The 24,889-nt window shown below is 36.0% G+C and overlaps 2 pseudogenes across 1 annotated transcript; one reads left to right on the top strand and one right to left on the bottom strand.

Annotated features, from left to right (window-relative positions):
- Positions 1-418: 418 nt before the first annotated feature.
- Positions 419-20,568, top strand: LOC110754849 (uncharacterized; annotated as a pseudogene). Its single transcript, XR_015833713.1, has 15 exons — positions 419-1,658; positions 1,781-2,083; positions 7,191-7,302; positions 11,501-11,594; positions 11,794-11,924; positions 12,022-12,276; positions 12,397-12,490; positions 13,008-13,097; positions 13,205-13,285; positions 13,681-13,755; positions 13,863-13,910; positions 14,221-14,316; positions 14,626-14,855; positions 15,262-18,106; positions 19,785-20,568. The product of XR_015833713.1 is annotated as an uncharacterized LOC110754849 (transcript).
- A 3,441-nt stretch (positions 20,569-24,009) lies between these two features.
- Positions 24,010-24,584, bottom strand: LOC110754846 (xylulose 5-phosphate/phosphate translocator, chloroplastic-like; annotated as a pseudogene).
- Between the last annotated feature and the right edge of the window lie 305 nt (positions 24,585-24,889).

Genomic DNA, 24,889 nt, shown 5'->3' with positions numbered 1-24,889 from the left:
TTTGGATGAATTTCTGCAAGTGCAAAGCTTTGTGGCCATGGCTGGATGGAGAAAACGTCGTCGTTGACATGCCAGGGACCTTTCTCAATAAGTTTCTTAGCCACCACAATAGAAGCAGCAGTAATAACATATACATTGGGACTAGCCCATGCAATCTTGACATCGTCCGAGTGTACGATGTTGCGCCACTCACGTTGGAGGGCATTCTTCACTCCACCGATCTGAGGTTCTTTCTCAGTGATGAGGAAGCCGGCAAGAGTAATGCCACACCTGTCTTCTGCCAAGTCCAGGTTGTTTTCAAGGTGAATGGTGAGCTGATCTGCAACTTCCACTTCATTCTCCATGGTCGGAGAGAGAGAGAGAGAGAAATTCACAGCAGCAAAGCTACCAAGCTCGAGCCATAAGAGACGAGGGAACCATGTCCATCAAGCCAAACACAACAAGAAAGAGAAAAAACAAGAGCGAAAACGTGGAAAATCTGGTAGGAGAGAGAATTGGCTCTGTTATTGGAGTTGAGGACCCTGCCACCAATGGAACCAGGAGCTTTTTACGGATGAGAATCGAGATTGACTCGACAAAACCACTTCAGCTTGGTTTCTGGTTACCCAGAGCAAACGAAGAGCGAACTTGGATCAACCTGAAATACGAGGGACTGCGGCGTTTCTGCTTCCGCTGTGGCAGACTTGGCCATGCAAATCTCTTGGGTAAGCCATGTGTTCGTACTCTTGGCACTGTTGTTGCTCAGGAAGGGATGAAGTATGGAGCGGAGCTGGCAGTGAGAGCCACTAGGGGGCCCTCTCCACTCTTCCCTGTAAAACACTCTCGTAGCACACCATTTTCTCAGTTGGTAGAGATGGAAGTTCTGGGAAAGCGGAGGACTGTGGAAGATGCTCGTCACCGGCCGAACCCGATTCCCTGGCAGTCGGCTGTTCCTCTCCGACCCGTTGGGAGTGCACGCGCGGACAGACTCGACAATGCTGACCACTTGCATTCGGCTGGGGGACAACACGCTGATACGGTTCCCAATGGAGTGATGGGCTCACATCCTGTCGTGAAAGAATTTTTTTCAAATTCAATGGCCATTATCACGCATGCATGTTCCCCTAGTGCTTCAACTAAAGGACGAGTAGAGGAAGCTCTAGGCGTGCCAACTGAAACTAATACTGAGACCCTAAATGTTAATTTTTTATTGGGCCCTGCACTTTCCTTGGCTAGTGTCAGTAAAGACCCCACCCTTATTGGTGAGTCTGAGATTATTCATGCGGTTGTGGAAGATGTCGCACTCCACAAGACGACATCCTTGATTACTGAATCTGACCCCACAAAAGAGACGGAGCAGCCTACACAACAGAAACGTAGTAAGAAGAAATTTATCCTTGAAGGTGGCAACCCCCCGTCAAAAAGGAAAAAATTTCTTCCGTCGCTCAACCCAGGCTGCTCTCTAAAACTCACTAGAGGAACTGTGGGGGTTAGAGCTGGTGCTAAAGGGGGGCGCAAACGGGCACACGGCTCCACTGGTGTGGCTAAGTCTGCAATCAATGACTCATCGTCGTGTGAGGTAGTGGTGAGTCCATCCAAAGAGTTGGAAATCCTTGAACTGAGGGTTAAGAATGGTCTTATTGACGGCGGTGGTGGCTGGCCTTTGACAGCCACAAGAGGTCCATGAATCTACAATTTTGGAATTGTCATGGTTGGGGCATTTTCCTGACAATTCCTCACAGAAAGATGCTTTTATGCTCTATCAGCCCCTCTACTCTATGCCTCTGTATTCTTTTTGGAGGTGTCGGCAGCTATGCTTTTGTGCGTTTGTCTTTGTTTCCTACTGTAAATGTTCCCCTCCGATCCCTTGCGGCTTTGTCTCGTTGTTGGATCTTCTCCACCGTGTTACGTTCTGGTGCGTCTCTCCTCAGTAATACTATTGCTGTTGAGGATGCTTTTAAAGTGCTTTTGACACTTACCTCTCGGATTATGGTAGCGCTCTCTGTAGCTGTGATGGCGTATCCATCACCATCTTCCTCTCGGTTCTTTGGTTTCTGTGACTTCTCTGGTGGTTTTGGTCTTGCGTTGGGTGCCTTGCCAACTGGTTATTGGGGGTGCGGCTTTTCTCAGCTTCCTGTTTTACGGCTTTTCTTTTTGTTTCTTAGCGTTTGTTGTTCGTTTTAATTTGACTGGGTAAGAAGCTTGGTTCTAGCCTTGTATTGAGGTCTAGCTGCTTCTACCTGGTTCGTGTATTTCCGGCTCAGTTTGCAATCTATCCCGTTTTGGTTTCTTTGAAACCAAACATTGACCAAAAAAAAAAAAAAAACTTTTTTGGAGGCATGCGCATGCTCGTAATAAAACCAAACTTATAATACGACCTGGCCATCTCCTAATTGAAGACAGTTTAAATTCAGTTCATTGTTTTTATCATGTGATTTCATATTTTCCCCTCATTAATAATCCACATGCCTTTTTTCATTTACAATGGTATAGACATGCTTTAACTAATTAGAATTGGGTTTGCAAAATTGCAAGAAGATTTAAATTGATGTTTGTATTATGACCGTGGGAGCAAATAATTGGTTTCCTTAGACTCCTAACAAGTTTAACTATAGAAAGAGACAGTTAGCAAATGTCAACTGAAACAAACACATCCATCATTCAATCTACCAGTTCTTAAGAAAAAAATTTCAAACCATAAAAGAACAGAAACAAATTATCTAGGATGTAACCCCAAACAACAAAATAATTGAGAAAGAAAAACCCTAGCCGCTAAGAGAGGGAGAAAGAAAAAGAGAGAGAAAACTACATATTCAAGGGTTAGTTTTTTTTTTTTCCTCAGATCCCGTTGGATCTTTGGTGTCTCTAGCTTTAGGTAGACCTATATCGATCAACTCTTCTTCTGGAAGATCTATTGTCTCATATCCTGGTTGGCTTCAGTCGTGCCTATTCTTTTTATACTATAATGTTCAACATCAACTTAATCTTTTTTTTCTCGTTTACCACAAATTATTATTTTCTCTTGTCAAAAGAATGGATTTTTTCCATGTCGTAAGGGTGTTATTTGTTTTAGAAGAAAGAGAAAGCAAGCTAAATTTGTGATGTAAATAGTGTCTTTGAAAATTGATGGCATTTGCAACAATTTAGAGCCACTTAATTATATTATATTATGATCCAAAATATACAAAAAGACAACGTTAGAGTAAAGCTAGTCCTATTATTTTCTCGAGATCTATATCAATACTAGAATCAGTTTTGTTTTATTAGAAACGATGGACCAAAATATTAGTCAAACAACATGGGGTAGAGTATTTTCATATTATATTTTATTCTTTAAAATGAGGTATTTATAATACAAGGTAGTAAACCCTAATAGGGTTATATAAGGAAATAAGATAAAATCCTAATTACACAATATCTGTACAAAAGGAAAGAAATAAAATCCTAATTACCCAAGATCTCTCAACAATCTCCTCAACCACAGTAACTCGCACACACCTTGAGCTATCCCATGATATCGACTTCTGCAAGTTTAAGAAAAATCTGGATTTATGAATGGTGAGGGTCATTAAAGATGTGGCACACTCTTAACTGTTGAAATTTTAGTATAGGAAATATATATAAAAAAATCTGATAAGAGCAAGGTCTAAAATATCGGTGATATCGGAAATATCGGTAGGCCAAAAACACGGAAATTTCGATGGAAATATCGGGATATTATCGATATCCATAAAAATTGAATTAAAACCACGGAAATTGTAAGAAAAACTTGGAAATTTTTATTGAAACTTTGCATGATGTTTATTTAGTCAATTATCTATTAGTTTATCATAAAAAAAATTGGAAGGAAATGCATTGCATGATGGATTTAACTTATTTAAGTTGATTATATAGCAAGCTGGCAAACACTGTGAGTGTAGAAAATATGTAATAATTAATGAAAAAAGATTAAATACACCATAATCATTTATATATAATAAATTAGTACAATATTTTACACTTTATACAATGCATGGTAAGATACATGGTCAAAAGAATTCAAAACAATTTGTTTCTTGCAAAAAAAATTCATGAATAATACAATACAATTAAATTGTACAACTAATTCTTATTGAACCATATCAATCTTTTAAATATAAGTACAAGTATGATGTATGTACGTCGAATTTCTACTATATCACATAAACGAATGAGATAACTAATATATTTTTAAAAAAATTGAAAAAAAATTATACAAAACTTCAAATTACAGCTGCGAAGAATTAGAGAGAGAAATAAAATAACTTACTTGCAGTCGAAAGATGAAGAGAATTCTTGAAATTGATGGAGATTATCTAATAATGTTAGAAATTAGGGTTGTACTATACAATATATATAATTCCATGTGTTAATATATTAATTTAGGAAAAAAAAAAAAAGGGTAAGTAGAAAAGCTAAGGGAAGGAAAAAAAAAAGATATTAATTATTGAACGTAGAAAAGCTAATACGAATGCTCAAAAAGGGTAAGTAGAAAAGCTAATATATTAATATAGAATAGGCAAGAAGATATTAATTATTGCCTTAGGTTTATTACAATAAAGGGAAGGAAAAAAAAAAAAGAACAAAGCGTGTTTTCATTTTTTAAAAACCCTCCAAGTGAAACGACATCGTTTCACTTTAAGTTTTTTTTAAAACACTTCAATCGAAACGACGTCGTTTCATTACAATAAACCTAAAAAAAAAAAAAGGCTGAGTCGTCTTCCTCGCAAAGTCGTCTTCTTCGCAGAGCCGCACCAAAATTTGCAGAGTTGCAAAATTTCTTCCGCCTCAGAGTGTCCAGATCAAGTGCGCCTTGCTTCGCCTCACTCCGCCTTTCAACGCCTTGCAACGCCTCCTCACGCCTTCTCTGCGCCACTCGCGAAAACACTGATATTATCGATAATTTCGATAATATCGAGATATTCTCCCCATTTCAGGTTGGATTTTCACGATAGTATCGCTGCCGATATTTCGCAGATATTTTCGGCGATATTTTCGACATTCTGACGAAATCCAATTGGTTGGTGCTCAAAATATCGCAGCTCCAAAAATCCGATATTATCGCCGATATTTCGGCGATAATATCGATTTTTCAGACACTGGATAAGAGTACCCAAATTCGTATACCAAGAAATAACAAGCGCGCAAAAAGAACTTGTACCATAAAGAATCCTCTCATAGTGAAGCAAGACAACATGCATTTCAAGTACTTTCAATTGCATTTATTGAAAAAATATCGAACTGAATTTATCAAAAATGAAAGAGTTCACTTAAACTCACGCGCATAGGGGTTTGAAACACTCCCCCTTCCAAGATATGTAGCCACTTAACCACCACACTAGTCATCACTTTTTGATTTTTGCCTATGGAATCGCATATTTATAACTTTTGCGAGCTGTTTCTCAAAATAGAAATTAACATAATTACTTATTGTTTTATATTGTTGATCAGTTACTTAATTACTTAATATAATTTATTTCTTTCCTATTTATTACATTTAATGTTATTGATTATTTTATTATTCATTATAAGTACTTATATTACTAAATTTCCCTTCAAATTGTTGCTTAATTACTTAAATCTCTATAATCATTTTCTTTATTTCCTATTTAATTCTTCCTTGGATAAATTTATTTAAGTTCTTAGTTAATTTTCAATCTTCACTATTATTTTTTAAACATGGTAAAGTGCCTATTTTTCATGACAAATCAAGTTGGTTTACATCTTTAATTTTTTTTAATTTTTTATTTATAAATAATAAATATAAGAATGTGTATCATGTTCAGTGAAATAAGGTTACTCATGTATCTCACAATGTAATCAACTTAAATCACTCAGACCCACTATGCAATGCATTTCCTTCCAATTTTTTGTGTCAAAATAATAGATGATTGACTAAAGAAACTTCTTCTAAAGTTTCATTAAAAATTCCCATGCATTTATCACAATTTCCGTGGTTTTTACCCAATTTTTATCAATATCGATATTTTCCGGATATTTCCATCGATATTTCCGTATTTTTGAACCACCGATATTTCCGAAACCTTCAATATTTAAGACCTTGTATAAAACCAAAAAGAACTTTGCACTTAGCTTCTTAGGTATGTAGACACAAATAAACACAAAAACTAAACAATTCAAACAAAACTTAGCAAGCAACAAGCATATAACAAGTGAAATAGGGAGAAGAAAGGCATAATCAATCCTAGTGAAATTTACCATTAATACACAGAGAAATGAAGATAAATATCAAAGAGAAGATCTCATGAAATAAAACCTTGGACATTACTAAAACTTTATAGCTATTAGCTGTGGAGTAAACCAGAGCAAATCACAAATTTTACCAGATCAAAGAATAATACAGGAAAGTCCCAAATATCGCAAGGGCGGATCCGAATGCATTAAGAGGTCTAACTGGATTTCTGAACAACAACACAGTAGATACAATTACCACCACTCTCTTCATTGTGTTTCCAACTGAAAAGGTCAAGGGGCTAATTTCATCAAGAGCCTGATAAGATGATTGGTTATAGTGATGGTACGTAAAACACTCCAGATAACAATGATTTCATTGTGATACTCTGTTCAATTTTTCTGTATTCAGTGTTGTGAATTATCTAATTTGTTCTTTGTAACATGTCACAGTGGTCCGAATTGTGTCTTTGCACTGAGGTGATAATATCATTGATTTCGATGTGATCAAATTTATTAATAAATTAGCAATGTGGTATTCATCAATTTGAAAGATGAAATTCAGGCTTAGCTTTCCCTTCTGCATTCTATTACTACATTTTCCTAGACGTAGACATACATGGAATTTACTTTTGTTTATGTTTGGATGCTTTCTTTATTGTTTTCAGGTTTAAATTCTGATTTTTTAAACTGTGTATTTTAGGTTCGATTGTTAGCCTTGAATCTGTTTCAATTTGTTTAATTGAGTTGTCTTGAATATGTATTTTATGCATTCATTCTTTTATTTGTTTTCTCCATTTTTTCCTTATGTAGAATGTTTGTGTTAGTATCTTATTGATGAACGAATGCTAATATTTGGGTTAATTAGTTTTTTTATTGAATAATTATTTATTGATTGATTGACTGGTCTATATTTGTTTTTCAATCGTTTAGATTCTGTCATTTTGTGCAGAACTAATCATTTTCTGCTCTGATATTCCATAGTTGTGATATTTGATCAGGTTGCAGGTTTGACACTTCGTCGAATTGGAACGATGATGATGGAGAAGCCATGGGAGCTGCAAAACATGTTCTATTTGCAGCTCCCTTAACTAATACAAGTGAATATATTTGGTACTTTACTTGTTTTTTTTTTTTTTGGTCATAGGTTGTAAAATTTAATTTGATAGTTTAGATACTTTAAAAAAAAAAAACAGGTTATAGTTGAATTTACATAATTTGGGAAAGGAAAACGAAATGGGCTTTAATTGGTGGGTTGTTTGACAAACTGGTATTGTGAAAAAAAAAAAAAAGGAAAACAATATTGGGCTTTTGAAAAATTCAACAATATTGTACTTTTGGAAGAAAAAAAAAAGGGATATTTGTAGAAATGTCACATGAACTTATACATTAGTTTCAATTTGTCACCTTAAAGAAAAATGTCACCTGAAGTTTTCAAAATTCATGATTTGTCACCTGATTTTAATATCATTCAATTTTACATCAATTTTGAAGGGTATTTTAGTCTTTCCAAACAAGAGAGTTTACATAGCTTTATATTTAAATTATATTAAAAAAAAATGAGGGTTTACATATTGGAAAGACTAAAATACCATTCAAAATTGGATGATGTTAAAGTCAAGTGACAAATCATGAATTTTGAAAACTTAAGGTAACATTTTGCTTCAATTTTTATTTAAGATGACAAATTGAAATTAATGTATAAGTTCATTTGACATTTTTACAAAAATCCCAAAAAAAAAAAAAAACTAATTTTGGGCCCAAGCCAGAACCGACCAAAAAACCAAAACCGAACCATGTATGGTCGGGTTAGCTCAACTTCATTTTTCATTTTTGACCCGATCTAACTCAAAAACTGCAGTCTTGATCAGTTCGACCCACGGGTCAGTCAAAATTTGACCTAACCCTAACCGTGCCCGGGCCTAAATGCTCCCTCAAATTTGGGTTGTCAGTGACTCAGTGTACATTTTATTTAAGGCTAAATTATTGAAATGCCCCCTGTAACTCAATTTCAGTCTCGGTTTCCCCCCTGAAACTCTAAGTGTCTCACTTTCCCCCCTGAAACTCCATATATTGTCTCACTTTGCCTATATTCCATCCAGCCTTAACAGAAGTCGTCAAATCTTAACTTGCCAAAAACAACCTTCCCTTACAAATTCAGATACTCTCTGAATCTGCAACTACACCCGGACTCATTTGCAAAACCAAACCCCTCTCCAAACTCCAAGAAACGAAGAACAACCTCCAACAATGGTGGCAACCCAACTGCTTCTCTCTCTCATCGTCCTCTCAGTTCTCTCTCTCTCTCTCTCTCTCTCTCTCTCTCTCTCCCCTCTGCCCACCCCACCCAAACCCTCGTCAACGCCGCCGAAATCCTCTCAGATTTAGGCTACACCTCCATGGCTATGACCCTCGATCTCGCCTCTCAAACCCTCCTCCTCTCACAGTCTCCTTCTCTCACCATCTTCGCCCCCACAAACGCTGCCTTCTCTCACTCCGGTCAGCCATTGCTGAACTTCCTGCAATTCCACATCATCCCCCTTTATTTCTCTCTCCGATCCCTCAAGTCCCTGCCTTTCGGCGCCAAGAGCTCAACTTTACTATCTGATCGCTCTCTCTCTGTCACCACTTCGGCCTACGACCCCAGAGTCTCACTTAACAACGTCCCCATCACTGTTTCCCCAATTTTCGACTTCTGTTAGGGCTGGATGGAATATAGGCAAAGTGAGACAATATGTGGAGTTTCAGGAGGGAAAGTGAGACACTTAGAGTTTCAGGGGGGAAACTGAGACTGAAATTGAGTTATAGGGGCATTTCAATAATTTAGCCTTTTATTTAATTATAACTTCGCCCAAGTTGTGCAGTTGATTCCTTCTTTTTCTTGCTCTGATTACCCGCTATTGCATCATGCATACAACCCAGATGAGGATTATGCAGAGATGGAGTCCAGATTGCGTGCACATTTGGAATCTTTCCTAGAAACTGCAAGATCATTCAATACGATTTACACTAAGGTTTGACCTGCTCTTTCCTTTCGTATACACTGCCTTTTGACAATCTGCTATCCCTTCTTTTCTTTTCTTTTCCTGTTTGCTGTACCAAATTAAAAGATTTTGGCATACTTGTTACTGATAATATATATCTAAAGAGGAAAAGTGATGCGCTGGTGATACATGAACTCGTTGTCTTAAAAGAAAAAGAAAAGTATATTTGCTTTCACCATAATGATTGAAATTTATGCTTTTGGGTGGATTCCTTATTCACGTATCTGTCTTGGTTGGCATACGAGATAGTTTTTAAGCTTCTGTTCCAGTTCCTTGCCAATTGGAAATACACTTTTTAGCTAATACAGTTGGATTGTTGACATTTATTTGACGCGCATGAGTTCGTAAATACCTTTTTGTTAGTTGTTTTGGTGTGTGCGTCTGTATTAGGTATGTACGCTTATCTGCAACCTTGAAATGTGATGCTTTTGTAGGAACTACGTCCCAGGACACACATGATGGAGGAGCCCCAGCTTCATGGGTTTGGGCCAGCTGCCAATCGCTTGCTAGAGGCATACAAAATGTATCTCATTGCTAATTAAATTATTTATCTGTTCATTTCTCATAGTACATTATGGGGATTATTAGACTAATACTGATGCGTAGTTAAATTATTTACCTGTTGTGTTGGAGGAGGAAAAGTGAAGGAAGGTGGGGGTGGGGGAAAGTAATTTTCTTTGTTTTGAAGTAGGAGGGAGGAAATAGAAAAGAAAGTGGGTGAGGTACTTTTCCCTTGAGCTGGAAAAAGCATTCCCCTCGAGGTCAGGAAAGGATTTTCCTTGAATGTGGGGAAGCCTTTTTTTATTAGATATTTATAAAAATACCCAATCCTAGACATGTATTTATAAAAATACCCAAGCACTATTTAAACATAGAAACATACCCAAAATCAACCCCACAATCAACAATTGTATATTTTTTGGGTGTGTTTATAAATGGGTTTTGAGTGTGTGTAATGATGGGTTTTGGGTATGTTTATAAAGTGTTTTGGGTGTTGGGTATTTTTATAATTTCAGCCCCATTTTGGGTATTTTAGTGAAACTCCCTTTTTTTTATTCTAGAATAGAATACGAGAAATGGGGAGACTGCATGTATAACTTATTTTTAATCCTGTTTGTATTATCTGTTACTGCTCCTTTATCATGTTTTATGGAATATAGACATCTACCTTGATTTCCTCTTTCACCTTGTTGCAAAATCGAGGTGACAGAGGGTGTTAAAAGGTTTTTAAGGGAAAAATAATTGATGACACGTTTGAGGGTTGGTTGTAGGTACTAGGGTTTTAAGTGGCAATCTGTGCAAAGGTTATTTTAGACAGATGTGCAGGGATATTTTTATTTTTGGGGTCAAATATGCATGGATTATATGGGAAAGAAGTGTAGGAAGTTTAGACCCTTTAGGGTAAAGATATCAGCTAATGTAATTAGAAGATTGTTGTTTGGAGGTTTGACTGGTAATCAAAGGAATTTTGTTGGGTGCTGTTATTGCAGTAAAATCAAGTCTAGTACTAGTAGTTCAAGCTCTTTTGTTTGGTTAGTTTTGGTTGATAAAGTGAATTAAAGGATTGGAGTTTGTTAATTATGCCAAGTCTTGGCTTTGAAGGTCAGACGCTGATTTGAAAGAGTTTCCTGAAAAAGCGCATATTGGCATCTTTTCGTATATGTTGTGCATATATTAGTTCGGCAGGCTAAATGCTACTCTAGCATTACCCGAATGGGGGTCTTTGGCAGGTTAAATGCCAATCTAGCTTTATGAGATTGGGAGCTGCCTTCTGCTTGGTCCATTAGTTCATGTAGAGTTCATAAACCTTAACCTGTATTTAACTTAACTCTAAAAATGAGCTAAAATCATTGGAAATTCATGTATTTCTTTCAAGCCTAAGAATTACAGGCCAGTGTTAAGGTGCAATAACGAAACACTTTCTCCTTTTTCCTGTTCCAATGTTTAGTAAAGCATGTTCCCATCAAATAATTGATTTCCAATGGTTCAACAATCGAAGTCCTTACTAATTAAGTCATGTAAAAGCTGCATTAAGCATTTTGCGCATCAGATGTCTATATGACAACGATCATTTTTGGGAATGACACATTTGAAGCATTTTGTTAAGTTTGCTGTTAGCTGTAAATTTGACTTTGTTCTATAATTTTTGGCATTTCAGTCATCATTGCTCATGTGGATCTCTCATCTTTTTGCACTCTATTACACATTTCGGTCACTCAGCTATGCCAATGTACTTACTATAATGTTGTCTTGTATTGATACTGCAGGACAGCTGCAAAGTCTTAAGGCAATATCTCAGACTCTGAAGTTTCCAAACATAGTCAACTGTCATCAGCCTTAACCGTGTCTTCTAACTTTGAGGTCTCTTTTATGCTCTTTTTTTTTCTTCATCATTGTCTTTTTTTCTTTTTGCCTTTGACTTCACATGCACAACTTTATTCCAATGTTCCCCTCTTTGGACTGTAGAACGGTCTCCTGTATAGAGGATTGATATTAAATGAACTTTTTCATTATTTATGGTCTTAGATGATTTATAGCTTGCTCCTTTTATTGTATGCAGCCACGGAGATCACGCGGCACTTCACCTTTCGTCCTGTCAACATCCAGTTCTATAGTATTCTGTGCAGATGCAATTTTGTGCTGTTGAGAAAGGCATATAAAGATTCTGATTAAGGAATTGTTTGCAGAATGGTAATTAATGGGTCTCCTCACTTTTTCCTTTTGATGGTCGTTTGGCCAGGTTTTAATTTTACTACATGATTCGACACTTTTATGCTTTTGATCTCAGGCTGCTAGAGTTCTGCATAAGCTTGCAGAGCCTGTGGCACATGAAGGATCAACACCTCCTGGTGAAGTGACATATGGAGATGAAGCAGTAAAATCAGAAATAACTAATCCGGCTCCTTTAGTTGATTACTCAAACTTGTTTGAAGAAGAGTTCCAGTTGCCTGATGATCACTGGGACTCAAGCTATCTTAACATCTTGGATATAGGAGCAGTGGAGGAAGGGATTTTACATGTTCTTTATGCTTGTGCGTCACAGGTTGATTACAGCAATAGCGATATTAAACTCAATAAGCATCCTCTGCTATTCTGATGTCTGTTTTTTGTTCGCTGCTATTCTGATCTATCCACTTACAATTTAACCTGTGATGTTTCTCAGCCTCAGCTCTGCAGCAAATTAGCAGATAGGACTTCTGACTTCTGGTATGCTTTACCGCTAATTCAAGCATTACTGTTGATTGTCCCACCTAATCGCTCTTCCTAGTAATTGTCATGTCGTATAGATGTCCTAATAATTTGAAATTCGACACTCATTTTTAAAAGTTTTCGAAACCAGAATTTTGTCTTTCTGGTTAAACCCTAATGTGTGCCTTCTGAAATGTTGCTTTGCAATAAGTAGTTTTATACTTCATCAGACAATAATGCAGACATATATGTTTATGTGTGTGTGTGTGTGTGTATTTTAATGTTTTCTTCTTGGTCTGAAGTGGTAATTATTTTCTACTTTTGTTTTTTATGTTTAAGCTTAGATTCGTTGACCAATTGACTTGGTCTAGTTTGTTTCCGCTTCTTCCGGGGGACTCTTTTTTTTCTTTGTTTGCTTTCAAAGATTAAGTTTTCCAGTATTACACATAATGGGTTTCTAAAACTTTTTTCTGCAGTAAATTCGAAATATGGATTTCATTGATCTGATTTCTGAATATTACTGAGAATTCTGGGGTGATTTCTGGTCAATTTGTTTCACATATTCTTCTTCTTTGGGTTTTATAGCACTTCGTCCCTTTGTTAGCCGTCCATCTGACATTGTCGATAATTGTTTCTCTATGGAAACAGCCAATTGTTCAACAAGCCCTCTCCCAGGTTGTGCTTAATGTTAATGAAAATTATATTCATTTTGGCTTGGTAAATTTGATATTGTATTTTGACCAGTAGATCATATTATTCTGATCATGGTGTTATTACTGCAGATTGTAGCAACGTCGTGTTCATCATTATACCGTCCACTTCATGCTTGTGCTGGCTATTTATCATCGTATTCACCATCGCATGTTAGTGACTTTGCTTATTATTATTAGCCTGCTTAGAATTCTATCCTTGCCTATTCATCTCTATTTCTAATACTTAAATATATATATATATATATATGTGAGAATGAGGGAAACATTCTTTGCATTTAAGAATATGACCAATTGGATGAAAAATAATATTCTGTTGGTGTAGAAAAGGATTACATTGGTTGGTTCAAGGCGTATAAATGGAAATAAGTTTTTTTTTACTTGTGAGAATGTTTGATATTTCATGGATACTTATAGCAGTATATATATTCCATAAATATAACTTCTAATAAGCACAAACCCGTACCCTATTGCTCGAAGCTTTATTTTTCGAGAAATATATTGTTCTCACTTGGGAACAAACTGTGTTTACCTGTTTTGTCTTGCAGGCTAAGGCTGCATGCGTTTTGATTGATCTCTGTTGTGGCATGCTAGCACCTTGGCTAAGTCAAGTGATTGCAAAGGTTTGTCTGAGTCTGATTTCTTTTGCTGTAACTTTCTCATGGTGTGGTTTAGTTCTCCCGTGTGTTTACACTTCTATTCGAACTTCTTCTTTTTGGTTTGAACACAGGTTGATCTGGCTGTAGAGTTTCTAGAGGATCTTTTGGGTGTAATTCAGGTATGCTTTTCAATTATTTGAACAAAAAACATTAATGTTATAATGCTCTTATGTTTCATCTCAGATTGTCAAAGGTAATGAAGATAGGTTGAGCCGTATATGCATAAGATCAAACTTAGATGAAGTGACAATTGGGTCAGCTGTTAAAGTTTCTTGTTTTTGCACATGAGATATTTTTGGGTTCAAATAAATAATAAAACTTTATCGAGGATAGAGTACTAGGTTTACATGAACTTTGAATGTCATGCATTTTCTGACAGCTAGCTTTTGTTTTCATAATGTAAAAACTGTGTCATTGCTCTTGTTTTAGGGTGCATGCCACTCCCTGCTTCGTGCTCGTGCTGCCTTAAAATACATTGTTCTGGCGCTCTCTGGTCACATGGATGATATGCTAGGAAAGAATAAGGTATTGCATTCTGTGGTTTTCTTGTCATAATGATTGGTAATTTAAAAGTTTATCTGCTTCATTGTTTTGGTATATATTTTAGTGTGTTGGATAGCTAGAGGGCTCAAATGTTTCTGTTTGGATAGTTAGTGTTAGTTTCTTGTAATGTCATTGTCAATTATCCCCTTTGGTATTCTTGAGATTTATAACCGCTACATAAGCTTACTTTTATTTATTGAGTTAAAAGAATCTTTCTATAATGGCTATGTTTCTTTATAAATAAATAAAAAAAAGATAACTTATTTTTTGTGTAATTTTTTCCGTTTTCAGGAAGTTAAGCATAGGATACTCTTTCTTGTGGAGATGCTGGAGCCTTTCCTTGATCCTGCTGTAGAAAGATTGAAGGGAATAATAGCCTTTGGAGATCTGTCTTCTGCACATCCAGAAAAGCAGGAAGAGAATTGTGTTATTGCCGTCAATGTAATTCGCAGAGCAGTGCAGAAACCAGCAGTTCTTCCTTCACTGGAATCTGAATGGAGGCGTGGATCAGTTGCTACTAGGTAATACATGCCTGTCTTAAGGAAAATTTATAATAACTAGTTTTAAAAGGGAGTGGGGGATATTTGTATAAAAAATTGATTATAAATGCAATTTTGACTTGTTGGCTTTGCCTGCTCAACTCTTACTTTATTCAAATTCATGTTGTTCAAATTCCATATGGCTCTGAAGATAAGATGAATAATCTTCTATTATTGCTACCACAGTTTACAACGCATGAATAATCTTCTATTTACTGTTACCACATTTCACAGTTCACAATGCACAAGTGAATGTTATCCTTTTGTTTCCCGCATACCACTTTGTTTATTGATTTTTATATTTCAAATTAACATTATTGTGTTTTTGCGTATGACAATTTTTGTTCGCTATATTGGATTGTTGATGGATATACAATTCTTGATGCAGTGTGCTACTCTCGATATTGGAACCTCACATGCAGCTACCTCCTGAAATTGACCTTCAAACATCTCCTGTCCCTAGACCACTGGAACCTGAATCTTTATCTGGTTTATTTCATTCTTCAGCTTCTCACCAAGGGGTAGCTTCAAAATCAAACAGCCAGGATGAATTTGACGGGAAGATAGATGTTTCTGATACAGCCGTAAAAATTGACATTTCAGAAGACGCCAGTCTTCTTTTTGCACCTACAGAACTGCATAACATTGTATTGACAAGTATATCCAGTTGTCCTAATGAGAACAGCTCTGTCCTAACCAAAACATCTGGTCGGGAAACATTTTCCACACAGGTTTCAAATTGACTTAAAACTAGATGCTGGTTTCTCTTGCAAGCAGATTATTTCCAACTTATAACCTATCAAGACTGCGAGCTCAGGGCTTCTGAATTTCGGCGATTGGCCTTAGATTTGCATTCACAGAATGAGATTACCATTGAGAGTCATGATGCCGCTATAGATGCTTTGCTCTTGGCTGCAGAGTGCGATGTCAATCCATTTTTTATGATGTCTTTTAGAGGAAATCCAAAGTTAATGAAGGAGATAAACATCAGTGGGATTAGGACTCGACAAAATCATGAAATTGGGATGCGAATGGTCTCTGGAAAGTCTAAGAATGACCTAGAAACAATATCTCTTCTTCTTAAAAGGAAAAGAGACAAAATTGTTCTTCAAATTCTGCTCGAGGCTGCGGAGTTAGACAGAGAGTACTGAGAAAAGGTTTCAGATGGAGGACTTAGTCCGTACTACACCATAGGATTTGATGAACAAGTCATTAGGTTGTCTCCGCTTGATGTACAATCTGCAGATGCCATCACCTTGGTTCGACAAAATCAAGCTTTGTTGTGCTGCTTTCTGATTCAACGATTGCGAATGGAGCAGCACTCGGTGCATGAAATTCTTATGCAGTGTATGATATTCTTGTTGAATTCTGCGACTAAGCTATACTGTGCTCCAGAACATGTGATTGACATTGCATTAGGATCCGCTGAGTACTTAAATGGGATGCTAAGATCCCTGTATTATCAGTTCAAAGCAAACAATCTGCAGTTGGAGCCGGAAACATAACATGGGATACAACGACGGTGGATACTGCTTGAAAGATTGGTAATTTCTTCAAGCGGTGGCGATGAGGAAACAGGCTTTGCAATCAATAAAAATGGTTTCCCTTATGGAAGTCTGATTCCACCTTCAGTCTGGATGCAAAGGATTTCCACTTTTCCTAGATGCATATCCCCTCTTGTTCGATTTCTTGCTTGGATGGCAGTATCTTGTAATGCAAGACAGTACATGAAGGACCAGCTTTTACTGGCTTCTGATCTACCACAGGTGACATCTCTATTGTCTACATTTGCAGATGAACTTTCTGTTGTAGATAATGTTATCAGTCGAAAGTATGAAGAATCAGGGGGTGAAATTGTTTCTGCATCCATTAAAGGATTTGAAGTTGCTGATCAGCAGCATCAGGACCAATCTTTTTGTGTCATTTACCCTGAGCTCTTTAAGTTCTTTCCTAATACAAAAAAGCAATTTGAAGCTTTTGGAGAAAACATTTTGGAGGCTGTTGGGTTGCAGTTGAGGTCTTTTCCTTCCAGTATGGTGCCTGATATTTTGTGTTGGTTCTCTGATTTGTGTTCATGGCCATTTCTACATACAGAGCAGCTTTCTGCTCGAAATAGTTCTGACCGTTTGTAAGGCTATGTTTCAAAGAATGCCAAAGCAAACATCCTCTATACACTTGAAGCCATTGTAACCGAGCACATGGAAGCAATGGTGCCTGAGATACCTAGAGTGGTGCAAGTGCTGGCATGTCTTTGTAGGGCATCTTACTGCGATGTGTCATTTCTTGATTCTGTATTTTCTTCGTTGAAACCAATCATTTCATATTCTTTATGTAAGGTGTCTGGTGAGGAAAGATCATTGGTAGATGGTTCATGTGTTAATTTTGAGTCATTATGCTTTGATGAGCTTTTCACTAACATCAGACAGGGTGCTAACCAAGATAATTCTAGAGAAAAAGTATACAACAGAGGATTGACAATTTTCATTTTGGCGTCTGTTTTTCCTGATTTATCTGCTCAGAGGAGGAGGGAAATGCTGCAGTCCTTAATTTTTTGGGCCGATTTTACTGCCTTTGAGCCAACTTCTTTCCACAATTACCTTTGTGCATTCCAGAGTGTTATGGAGAGTTTTAGTTCAGACTTTGCAGTTCTTTGGTGCCATCCCACTGGAGCTGCCCACTGAGGGACAACATGAAAGTGGACTGGAGTCACATTCATGGTTCCTCAGTGATGTCTACCACAGTTCAAGTCAAGATAAGGCCTCCGAGAAGTTAGAAGGTAACAATGTTGGTGCTGATATTGTGAATAAAAAGGTTTATCTTTTATTTCCTGAGGAAATAGAAGAATTCTCAAAACACTTGGAGGTTCTTATTGTTAAGCTTTACTTGACGACTGAGCTATGTTGGAATCTTCATCATCAACTATCTAAGAAGAGGACTATTACATCAACAGAGTGTTTTATGTACTCAAGATTCTTGGCATCAATTGCACAAAGAGTTAATGACGCTCAAGGAAATGATTCTGAAATTTCTTTCCCATCTACGTCAGTTGACCAGTTCCCTGATCATTGGAGGATTGGTATAGAAGTAATTTCTGAGACCATTCTGACCCTTCAAGAAAACAGATGCTGGGAAGTTGCTTCTGTTGTGCTTGATTGTGTACTTGCTGTGCCCCATGAGTTTGGCCTTAATAATGTGATTGGCTCCATCTGTTCTGCAATAAAAAGTAGTTCTTGCAATGTGTCGCGTAAATACAGCTGCACCAAAATGGATTAAGCTGCATCCTCAACTTGTGATACTCGCAAGTGCACGAGCCGTTTGGTAGTATAGCATATGTAAGTGCGAGGTCGATCCCACGAGGATTGGTGATTGAATGATCCAATTCATTTTTCCTACACAAAACAGAAATGAAAAAGAAAGGAAATAAATAAAATAAGGAAGAAAGAAATAACTAACTCAAGCAGATAAGTTCCCAAGTTCCATTAAATTAATGGATTGATTCTAGCTAAAGTATGATTAAGCCATGGTGTGTGGTCATAACCTTGTGTTCCTAATTCCCTAATTTGATCATTTGTTGTCTAACCTAAAATTAAGCATTAGGAACCCATTAAGCATAGAAGAACAATTTAAACAACCAAGCATGTATCTAATCCCTGTTGTCGAATGTCCATACATACTCTTCCTATTCATAGTTCAATTCGAATTAAAGCATGGTGTATACTCTTAATTCAAACCAAGATAGCTAACATGCAAGCCTAAATGGTGATCAATTATTCAAACTAGCATATTAACTTATAAGCATAATGAATAAGAACAAAAACCATAATTGAAACTTGGAAACTAATTCAACTTGAAACGAAAGAAAAGAATTTACATAATGAAAAGTAAAGTGGAACTAAGAAAAACTTAAGGAAAATTTCAGCACAAAAGATTTCATTACAACAATTGAAAACTAGAAAGAGAAACTAAGAGAATTTGAGGGGGAGAAGGGAAGGGAGCTCTAGAGAAGTGTTTGAGAGCTCCCCCCCTTGGGGTGTGTTTACAAGCTTAGAGAACTTCCCTATTTATAGGCCTAGGGGAAGTGAAAATCTGAATTCAATATGGCTAATGCATACAACACTTGTTTTATAAAATCTGAAATGGTTGATGCACTTGTATTAGAAAATCTAAATTGGGTGATGCACTTCACCAATAGATCCCACCAGCAGCCCTAGCTCATCTTCATGTCACCATGACCAAGCTTCCAACCAGAAATGATAGCTCATACCTAGCTCACCATGACCAAGCATCCAACCAGCACATGCTGAGGTCAGCATGACCAGCAACTTCAAGGGCTTACAACTTGGGCTTCTCTTAATCAAATTAGGACTTTAAGCACTCGAAATTGAAGTTCAGAATGTCTTCTTTCCAGCCATATGTTATTTAGGCCAATCCAAGGTCGGAGGAAGAAGTTAAGGCCGAAACAAATTGCTAACTCATTTTCCGCGCTGATAAGATCCATCCTGAGCATGGTTCTGTGTTTGCTAGGTAACGGACTCCAGATTTATCCAATGGGGCTGAATTTTGGATATGTTATAGTACACACCAATTGGAACAACTTTCATGAAGAATGTAGCCTCATTCGAGCTATGTAGGTTGTTGAAACAAAGCTTGCAATATGACCTACGGAACTGGACTGGCAGGGGGCTGTAGCCAAAATGAGTTTGTCTTTAAGCTCTTCATCCATTCATCCAAATTAGGCCTTAACATGCTTGAATTGCATGAATTATGCTCTCTAAAGCCATCATTATTACCTAAAGCTCAATGAACTGAAAGATAAACACAAAAAGGATTAAAAGCACAAGTTTAACTAAAAAACATAACCAAATTATAAGCTAGAAGGGTACAAAATGATATACAATTATGAACCGATCACAATGCACCGAAAATTGCTTGGCGCTTGCAGAGTGATAAATGGCTATTGATTTTACTTACCAAAGGTGTCCATTCCCTCAAGGAATGCGAGGTTCGTCATCCTGATTCGTTCTGTAAAATTATGTGGGTCATCCTGAATCTGAGCAACGATCTATAGCCCTTAAGCTCTTAGGAAAACTTGTTGGTCATGATTTGAGTGGAGGAACTGCCCTTCAGTCTTCCATGTTTTACAAAAATTTAGTTTCACCTGGATTGGTTGCATCTGTTCCTGAGTCGATTATGGTTTCAAGTACATGGAATCTGGTGGTTGTCCTTGCTTCATCTGATGCATCATTACTTGTGAGGACTATGGCAATGACACTTCTTGTAGATTGTATCCCATTTGTTGAGCGACGTCTGCTGCAGTCTTTTCTCGCCGCAGCTGATAGTGTTCTTGGCTTGGGAGAGCTTGCCTGTCCAAATTGTGAGGGCCAATTGCTGAGGCTTTCATTAGCACTGATTTGCTGGTGCTTGTCTATACTACCAGGATGAAGATATCTCTCTGATTCCTCAGAATGTTTGGAAGAATATTGAGACTGGCATTGTCAAAGCCTGGTATCCACTTTTTATATTTCTCTAATTTTATTGAATTATTCTGGAGATATTGGAAGTGAATGTTTTGTCTTTCCTTTTCTAGATGGAAGGTCTTTGAATACAAATTGTTTCTATTCAAAATAAAAAATAAAAAATTGTTGTCATAGCATAATATGTCAAAGATATTGGAGTATATGCCAAACATTTTCCTTGGAACTGGTTTTCTTTCTTTTTAATTGTTTTAATCAGCAATTTTAAATTATATTACTGATGCACTAATATATTTAGGTCCTATGCGTCCTGCATCAATTACTTATTAATTGAACCACATTTTACATGTAAGGTCCTGAGAGAAGTGCTAACTTCAAGCTCTTCAAAACAATCTGACCCAGATTGTGAAAGTACTCGTGAATCCGTTCTTCGGGTGAGGAACATTTTAGAGATGATGTGGTAAATTTTAATTTGATTACAGAGAGTGATTTTTTTTGATGTTTTTGTAATTTTGTTTGCATTGAAAAATCTTTGCTTGATCACGCCATCCAAAAAATTTAAGGTAGAGGAAGTAAGTTCAATCATGTATAATTTTATACCAAGATGAACACCACACATTTACAATCCTCTGGGGTAAATTTCTTCTTAGATGGTCATAAAGTTGTTATTGAACTGCATGTTGCACAAATTCAGATAAATTTACTTGGACTGACATTATACTTTGTAACCAAAAAGTTATATTATTTATTTATATTTTCGGAATGAAGCTAGGATTGCTTGGTAGAGGTCATTGCTTCTGTTATAAAAGGGTTGCAGTCCAACGTCAATACAATATTTATATGTGTTGGTGGCATATTTGATCTTGTAGCTTGTGTTGTTTAACAGATTGTTTCTCAATTTTCTGCTATGAATGTTTTGCATTTTAATCAATTATAGGTCTTATTTATTTATTCATTTATAAAATTATTGGAGCTTTAAAAAGCCTAATTTGATATCATAACTGTCATGGTATCTATACATCTCAAATGCTATCTGAACAGGCATCCATCCATTGTTTCTTAACATATTGAAAGATTAAAAAAAACATCTTAGAACTTTGTGCAGTTATCTATTACTTCGATATTGCTGCAGACGCTTGAAACAGATATGAATTCTAATGTTCCCAAAATAATAAAAAAACAGGATAACTATTTGTCTGTGTCCTATAATTGTTACAAAAGGAGGGATTAGGATAAGAGATGAAATTGATCTACCTCACGTCCAGTGACAGACCCAGGATCCGAACCTCGTAGGGTCATAGTGTAAATGTTCCAAAGAAAATTTAGGAATGGGTTATTTTTCTTATCTATTTTTTCTCTTCCAAATTTTATTCCTTTCTTGGAAAAATATACTTTGAATGATTTCAATTTGTCATTTCTTTATGTATGTTTTTGAGTGATTTTTTTTTTTTTTTTTTTTTTGGTGAACTGTTTTTGAGTGATTTCAATTCATAATACTGATGAAAAGGTACCCAACAGTACAAACAAAACACAAAAAACATCTTATGATGAAAAAGAGATCATGAATTTTAAAGGTTATGGAAAGTTGCAAAGAATTTCAAAGAACTTCAGAATTATGCTAATTTGTACAATTTGTGAGAAGAAGCGAGTTAATCAGAAAAAAAGAAAAAAGAAAAAAAAAAAAAAAAAAAAGTTTAAGAACTGTGCTATTTTTTTTTATAATAAGACTGTAGGTTCATAAATTCCTAATTTATACATGTATTTCCTAAAATTTGAAAATTGAAAATTGAAATAGCATAGTCTACTTTGCCTACCAATTCTTTCTGGCAATTTTGCTTCCTTTCTGCTGAGAAATCTTCGTTTCTTTCTTTATTGACCTGTGTTGTTAATTTGCATATTATTTTGTAACGGCTGGTCTGACAAAATAATCCCATGTGGATTATGATATCTATAGTTCTATAATATAAAATTGTGTTTTTCAATCATTACTAATTTCTAATTTTTCATTCTTCTTGTTTATTTGGTTTTTGGCACAAGTGATATTGGAAAGGTGAAATTCGAACACAGGACTTCCGGTGTAGGGAAAACTGATCTATGATGACCTTTCCCCAATTTTAAGAAAAATCTGGATTTATGAATAGTGAGGGTCATTAAAGAGTTGAAATTTTATTATAGGAAGTGTATAAAAAAAATTCTGATAAGAGTACCCAAATTCGTATACCAAGAAATAAGAAGCACGCAAAAAGAACAGGTAACTATGGGCTAATATGGTTGTTGACAATTTAGCTAATTTGTGTCATTATTATGATCACTCTTGTATTTGGTTTTGTAATTTTCCTACCATTGTTCTTTCTAAGTTAAAATTTGACTTGTAAGTAAAATGATATGATCAAACTGAATATATCAAAAATGAAAGAGTTCACTTAAAAAGTTAGGCGCACAGGGGTTCGAACCCCTCCCCCTTCCAAGATATGTATCCACTTAACCATCACAATAGTCATCGCTTTGTGTTTTTGGCCTATGGAATCTCGTATTTATAACTGCTGCAAGCTGTTTCTCAAAATAGAAATTAACATAATTACTTATTGTTTTATATTGTTGATCAGTTACTTAATTACTTAATATAATTTATTTCTTTTCTATTTAATCCATTTAATGTTATTGATTATTTTATTATTCATTATAAGTACTTATATTACTAAATTTCCCTTTAAATTGTTGCTTAATTACTTAAATCTCTATAATCATTTTCTTTATTTTCTATTTAATTCTTCCTTGGATAAATTTATTTATGTTCCTAGTTAATTTTCAATCTTCACTATTATTTTTTAAGCATGGTAAAGTGCCTAATTTTCATGACAAATCAAGTTGGTTTACATATTTAATTATTATTATTTTTTTATAAATAATAAATATAAGAACGTGTACCATGTTCAGTAAAGTAAGATTACTCATGTATTTTACCATGCAATTTATAAAGTATAAAATATTGTACTGAAAAATGATAAATAAATTACCATGGGTGTTTAATTCTCCTTCATCAATTACTCCATATTTTTTAAGTTATGGAGTTTGTCAACTCGCAATATAATCAACTTAAATCACTCAAGCCCACTATGTAATGCATTTCCTTCCAATTTTTTGAGTCAAAATAATAGATGATTGACAAGATAAACTTCTTCTAAAGTTTCATTAAAAATTTCCATGTATTTATCACAATTTCCGTTGTTTTTATCCAATTTTTATCGATATCGATATTTTCCCAATATTTTTATGGATATTTCTGTCTTTTTGAACCACAGATATTTCCGAAACCTTCAATATTTAAGACCTTGTGTATAACCAAAAAGAACTTTGCACTTAGCTTCTTAGGTATGTAGACACAAATAAACACAAAAACTAAACAATTCAAACAAAACTTAGCAAGCAACAAGCATATAACAAGTGAAATAGGGAGAAGAAAGGCATAATCAATCCTAGTGAAATTTACCATTAATACACAGAGAAATGAAGATAAATATCAAAGAGAAGATCTCACGAAATAAAACCTTGGACATTACTAAAACTTTATAGCTATTAGCTATGGAGTAAACCAGAGCAAATCACAAATTTTACCAGATCAAAGAATAATACTCTTGAAGCAGACCAAGTAAAAACTATATTCAATTCTTCTTTTCACCGCCCTTTTGCCTTTTAGATGTTGTTGCCTGAGAATACAGGAAAGTCCCAAATATCGCAAGGGCGGATCCGAGTGCATTAAGAGGTCTAACTAGATTTCTGAACAACACAGTAGATACAATTACCACCACTCTCTTCATTGTGTTTCCAACTGAAAATGTCAAGGGGCTAATTTCATCAAGAGCCTGATAAGATGACTGGTTATAGAGATGGGAAAACACTCTAGTTAACAACACCCATATAAAATGTAGATGGTTTTCCTACAGTTGCAATAGCTCTGTGATACCCTTGAACCCATTGAGACCCTTCAACAAAAATAGCCACAGGAAACAGATAGAGGAGTGAAAGCATAGTGATCCAACCATACAAAATTCAACCCATCTATCTCCTTGAAGTTCTATAAACTGCGTTTTGAGTAAATGTTCCTCAACACAAACCCAACATTGCTAATCAACGCACCCCACAAGCCTTGGAAATTGAATGACACCTCAGTAATTGCAGCTAGAGAACAACCTAAGACAATAGGGAGGATTGAAAGCCAGACCTGTAAAAGGTACATGTTGATGCTCTTTTTAGGAGAGGGTCAACTTAGAGACAAGGGGATCGTCTTCAGCAGGGAAAATGGCTAGGACCTTCGGTAGCTAGGTACCCTGTAGAAGACAAAGTGAAAGAAGCAGTCGTTAAGCTTCGGACATCGGTGTGGTGCCGGCTGAAGGCTCTCCGATGCTTAAGTCAGCTAAGAATGGTAATTTTGGCAGAGTAACTGTAGTTAACCTTTTTGTCTTGGGTACTGTTCCCTATTTATAGGGAGGTGAAAATGGAAGGCTTGCACAAAGTTTCGATGTGGGACTTTGTGCAAGTTGT

The sequence above is a fragment of the Prunus avium genome, chromosome 2, assembly GCF_965620075.1.
Source record: "Prunus avium chromosome 2, drPruAviu1.hap1.1, whole genome shotgun sequence".
Classification (NCBI taxonomy): domain Eukaryota; kingdom Viridiplantae; phylum Streptophyta; class Magnoliopsida; order Rosales; family Rosaceae; genus Prunus; species Prunus avium.
This window is presented reverse-complemented; position numbering and strand designations above follow the sequence as displayed.